We start from the raw sequence: 6,147 nt of genomic DNA, 5'->3' as shown, positions 1-6,147 counted from the left end.
GTCTCAGCAAAATTGGTATCAGCTTTTCTTTGGATGTCTACTAGAATTTGACTGTGAATCCATCTGGTCCTGGGCTTTTTCCGGGTAGTATATTTTTTAGTTACTGATTGAATTTCATAAACTATTATTGGTCAGTTTTGGATTTTTATTTCTTCCTGGTTCAAACTTGGGAGGTGTATGTTTCCAGAAATTTATCCATTTCCTCTAGGTTTTTTAGTTTGTACACATAGATACATACATAGTTGTCTCTGAGGATCTTTTGTATTCTTGTGGTATAAGTGGTAACAACACATATATAATTTATGATTTTTCTTATTTGAATGGTATCTCTTTTTTCTCTTGATTAATCTAGCTAATGGTGTATCAATTTTGTTTATCCTTTCAAAAACTCAACTTTCTGTTTCATTAATCCTTTGTATTTTTTTGTTGTTGTTGTTAATATCAATTTCATTTAGTTTTCCTGTGTTCTTTGTTATTTCCTTTCTTCTGCTAGTTTTGGATTTTGTCTGTTTTAGTTTTTCTAGTCACTTTATGTCAGGATTAGCCTGCTAAAATTTATGATCTTTCTGTTGTTTTGATGTAGGCATTTAGTAACATGAAATTTCAACTTAACACTCCCTTTGCTGTACCACAAAGATTTTGGTATGTTTTATCTCCATTTTAATTCATTTCAAGAAATATTTTGATTCCTTCCTTATTTGTTGTTTATCCAAAATCATTCAGGAGCAAGTTGTGTAGTGTCCATGTACTTGTGTGTGTTTTGTAGAGTTTCTCTTGGAATTGATTTCTAATTTTATTACACTGTAGTCTGAACAGATGCTTGATATAATTTTATTTTTTAAATTTATTGAGACTTGCTTTACAACCAAGCATATGATTAATTTTAGAGAACATTCCATGTTCAAATGAGAAAATTATATATTCTGTGATTGTTGGGTGAAATATTATGTACATGTCTATTAGATCCATTTGGTTAAGAGTCCAATTTAAGTTTAGAGTTTATTTGTTACTTTTCTGCCTCAATGATCAGCCTAGTATTGTCAATGGTGTTTTGAAGTCCTCCAATATCATTATATGGCAATCTGTCTCTTTTCTGAGTTTTGGTAGTATTTGTTTTATAAACATGGGTGCTCCAGTGGTTAGGATAATTAAATCTCCTTTTTGAATTAAAACTTTATTATTTTTCTCTTTTTAAAACGTTTTTGATTTAATGTTTGTTTCATCTGATACAAGAATAGAAACCCCTGATATTTTTTGTGTTTCATTTACATGATAGATCTTTCTCCACCACTTTACTTTGAGTCTATATGTGTCATTAAATGTAAGATGGGTCTCTTGAACACAGCAGATGGTTCAGTCTTGTTTTTTATCCAATTTGCCAATCTTTCAATTGAAGCATTTAGGCCATTTATTTTCAAAGTTAATGATATATGAGGTTTTGTGCCTGTCATAGTGTTGTTAACTAGTTGCTTTGTAATCTTAGTTGTGTAATTGCTATATCAGATCTGTAAACTTTGTACATATGTGTACTTCCATAGTAGTATCACTCTTTCATTTCCATGTTAGAACCTCTTTGAGCATTTTTTTTTTTTTTTTTTTGAGATGGAGTCTGGCTCTGTCACCCAGGCTGGAGTGCAGTGCCCGGATCTCAGCTCACTGCAAGCTCCGCCTCCTGGGTTTACGCCATTCTCTTGCCTCAGCCTCCCAAGTAGCTGGGACTACAGGCGCCCGCCACCTCTCCTGGCTAGTTTTTTGTATTTTTTAGTAGAGATGGGGTTTCACTGTGTTAGGATGGTCTCAATCTCCTGACCTCGTGATCCTCCCATCTCGGCCTCCCGAAGTGCTAGGATTACAGGCTTGAGCCACCGCGCACGGCCTGAGCATTTCTTATAGGTCTATTCTTGTGATGACAAATTCTCTTATAATTTACTTGTCTGGAAAGACTAATTCTCTTTTATTTATGAAGCTTACTTTAGCAGGATATAAAATTATTGGCTGGCATTTTCGTTCTTTCTTTAGGAAAGCTAAAAATAGGCCATTAATCTCTTCTGACTTGTAAGATTCTGCTTAGAAGTAAGCTGTTAGAATAGTGGGACTTTTTAATAGATAATATGGTCCTTTTCTCTAGCTTCCTTTAAGATTCTTTCTTCCATTTTGACTGGATAGTGTGATGAGTACATGCATTGATGATCATCATCTAGTGTAGTATCTTGCAGATATTCTTTGAATGTCTTGTGGCTGCATGTCAACCTCTCCATCAAAAGAAAACTTTTCTTGAATGATTTTCTTAAGTATGTTTGCCAAGTGGCTTACTTTTTCTTCTCTCTCAAGAATGCCAATAAGTCATAGGTTTGGTTGTCTTCACATAATCCCATGTTTCTGGAAGGTTTGATTTGTTTTTAAATTCTTTTTTTCATTACTTTTGTCTGATGGGTTAATTCCAAAGACAGGTCTTCCATGTCTGAAATTCTTCCTTCTGCTTCTTCTAGTCTACTTTTAAAACTTTCAACTGTATTTTAAAATTCCTTTAGTAAATTTTTCACTTCAAGAAATTTTATTTCTTCATGTATGTTTTTTAAAATAGCTATCTCATCTTTCATATTCTCGATTATTTTTGTTTTCTTGTGTTGATTTTTCACTTTCTCTTAGATCTCATTGAGTTTCCTTATAATCGATACTTTGAATTCGTTATCTATCATTTCAGACTTTTCATTTTGATTAGGATCTATTGCTAAAGAGCTAGCATGGTCCCTTAGTGATACTGAGACATTCTGTCCCTTTGTACTGCTGGAGTTCTTCTACTGATTCCTTCTCACCTGAGAAAGCTGTCACTTCCTATTTTTAAACTTACTATCACTTGGATGGAACTTTTTAATTTTTTATTCTTTTTTCCTTGAATATATGACTGTGATATATGTTGTGTATCATCTTATTCCAGTTAGAATGGCTCTTATTAAAACTAAAAAATGGATGCTTTTGAAGATATGGAGTAAAGCGAACTCTTACACACTGTTGACAGAAATGTAAATTAGTGCAGCAAACAGTATGGAGATTTCTCAAAAAACAAAATATAGAACTACCACAAGATCAAGGAATCCCACCAGTGGGTATTTAGCCAAGAAAAAGAAAAACAGTACATCAGAGTGATACTGACACTTCCATTTTACTGCAGTAACATTGACAATAGCAAAGATAGGGAATAAACCCACATGTCCACCAATAAATGAATGGATAAAGAAATTGTGGTGTATATATACCCAATAGAATACTCTTCAGCCATAAAAACAATGAAATCCTGTCATTTGCAGCAACGTAAATGGAGCTGGAAGTCACTGTGTTAAATGAAATAAGCCAACAGTAAAAACACAAATAGTGAATATTTTCACTTACATATGAAAATTTAAAAAGTTGATATTATAGAGGTAGAGAGTAGATTGATTGCAAACAGAGGCTAAGAAGGGTGTTTGTAATGTGGAGAACAGGTATTGGAAGGAGATAAACAGTGATTGGTTAATGGGTACAAATATACAGTTAGATAAAAGGAGTAAGTTCTTAAGTTTAATAGCAGAGTAGGGTAACTATAGTTAACAACAATATATTGTATATTTAAAAATGGATAGAAGAGGGGACTTGAAATGTTCCCAACATATAGAAACAATAAGTGCTCAAAGTGAAAGATGCCCTAAATATCCTGACTTGATCACTACACATTCTACACATGTAACAAAATACATGTACTCCATAAAATATACAAATATTACGTATTAATACACAATTTAGAAACAAAAACCAGAAGGACTAAATGTAATTTGTGCATATGATTACCTACATCAAAGATGTCCAAAAGTCAATGCTAAAGTTAAAATAAACTTCAGAATTCCAAACCCGATAGGTTCAGGCTTTAAACGTATCATCCTGTGTTACTGTAAGATACAGGACTAATGGATAAAATATAAGACAACTATATATTATTAAAGAGTTCTAGTTCAAAAAAAGATAAACAGTTCTATGGGCCAGCAGTCAAATAACAACAAATCAGAAGCTAGAGGTCTTGGTCTGACAGTTGCCAAGTCTGGAGTCCGGCAGACCTGGCTAGGATCTTAATAGTTACCCTATCAGAAAGTGTAATGGATATCTTACAAGGATAAAAATCAAATGCTCAACTTATCATTTAAAACTTATGACTGAGTGACTGGGTGGAGTTTCCATCCCTTATAAAGTACTTTTAAGATAAAAAATAAAACAAAAATCTATTATTATTATATTAGTGTCTGTGTGTGAGAAAGACAGGGCCTCACTCTGTTGCTCCCACTAGAGTTCAATGGCACAATCTCTACTCACTGCAACCTCTGCCTACCAGGCTCAAGCAGTCCTCTCATTTCGGTCTCCCTAGCAGCTAGGACTACAGGTATTGGCCAGCATGCCTAGCTAATTTTTGTATATTTTGTAGCGATGAGGTTTCACCATATTGCCCAGGGTGGTCTCAAACTCCTGGGCTTGAGCAATCCACTGCCCTCGGCTTCCCAAAGTGCTGTTATGGCAGGCTTGAGACACCGCACCCAGCCAAAAATCTATTATTTTTTATTATTCCAAAAACTTAATACTTTTCAGAATAGAAAATTCAAAAATGACTGAAAATATTTAGCTCTAATATGAAAGAGCTTAAGATGTCATCACTCCCTTTCTTACAAGAGAAAGCTGAATAAAACAGAAAATCAATTACTCCTCTTGTACCCATCAGAAAATTGAGGTCTCAAAGCAAACTTCCAGTCTGAAATTTGCAGAGAAAGGTAAATCCAGAGAGTCACAGCAACCAAGCTTTGATTATCTGGAGCAGAAGCTGCTAGAGCTATAAACTGGTATAAATATGTAAATGGTAATTTTGAGGAATTCCTGACGGTTGAGTGTGGACTCATGTGGGAGTGAGAAACTCTGGGGGGGCCAGGCAGGCTAAGGGGGCCCCCATATTTCACAGGCCTTACCTCCATCAAACTTACCCAGTTCTCCTGATTAAGAGCCTAGACAGGTCTATTGCTACTGTCAGAGGGAAGAAAGTATTAGTAACTGTAAAATGCACCCAAAGTATTCTCCACAATGAAAACCTACCAGAGCCATAGCCAGCCTCTGGGAAAAGCATTTAGAGCACTCCAATTCCTTCTACTCTTCCGGTCTTACCTAAAAGGGAAAGCTAAGTAAAACTATAAAGGACCTGCCAGGGTCACAGGTTTACTAAAAGATTGAGATTTTATAATAAGGTTATAGAATGTCCTCCACACTTTACTACCACATCAACAGGACTTGAGTATGATAATAGTGGATCATAGTGAATGAGCTGCAAAATGCAGATTCTTAGAAGGAATACATAGCAAATCCCAATGTCAAGAAAGGAGACAAAAAACAAGAACACTAGAGTAATTTGAACCTCTAGTACCAGCTGCAAGAGCAAATATTAAACACAGCCCAGTTCCCAGCTAGATTAACATAAATTCTCTCACTGAAGTCTTATACGTCAGTTCCTATTACTCAATTCATCAAGCCTGGCTTTCAACAAGAAAAATTACCAAGCATGTAAAAAGGCAATGTGCACACATGTACATGCATGCACTGCACACACATGTACATACCTTGTATAAAGGAGCAAAGTAAGCATATGAACCAGAATCAGATATGACACAGATTTAGAAATGATCAGACAGGGAATCTAAAATAACTATGATTAATATGTTAAGAGTTTTAATGGAAAAATTAGACAACATGCAAAAACAGATTGCTAATGTAAGAAGAGAGATGGAAAATCCAGGGACGATTACAAATAAATCCACACTCAAACATTTCTGACTGAAACTTCAGAATCTCAAGGATAAAGAGAAAATCTTAAAAGGCATCAGAGAGAAATGTCATCTTAACTATAATGAAAAGACAATTAAAGGACAGCAGACCTTAGCCACACTACATGCCAGAACACAAGGGCATCTAAAGGTAGCAACCTGAAGAAAAATAGTTACCAATCTTAAATTTCATAACCAACCAAAATTGTATTCTTGATTTGGGGTTAAATAAGAACTGACTGATACATACAAATACAAAAGTAAATTTTCCACCACAGACTTCCACAGTACGAGACCACAAAATAAATTCTTAATACAC

Source organism: Macaca thibetana, chromosome 13, assembly GCF_024542745.1.
Source record: "Macaca thibetana thibetana isolate TM-01 chromosome 13, ASM2454274v1, whole genome shotgun sequence".
Classification (NCBI taxonomy): Eukaryota; Metazoa; Chordata; class Mammalia; order Primates; family Cercopithecidae; genus Macaca; species Macaca thibetana.
The sequence above is the reverse complement of the archived record's forward strand: the minus strand, read 5'-3'. Positions refer to the sequence as shown.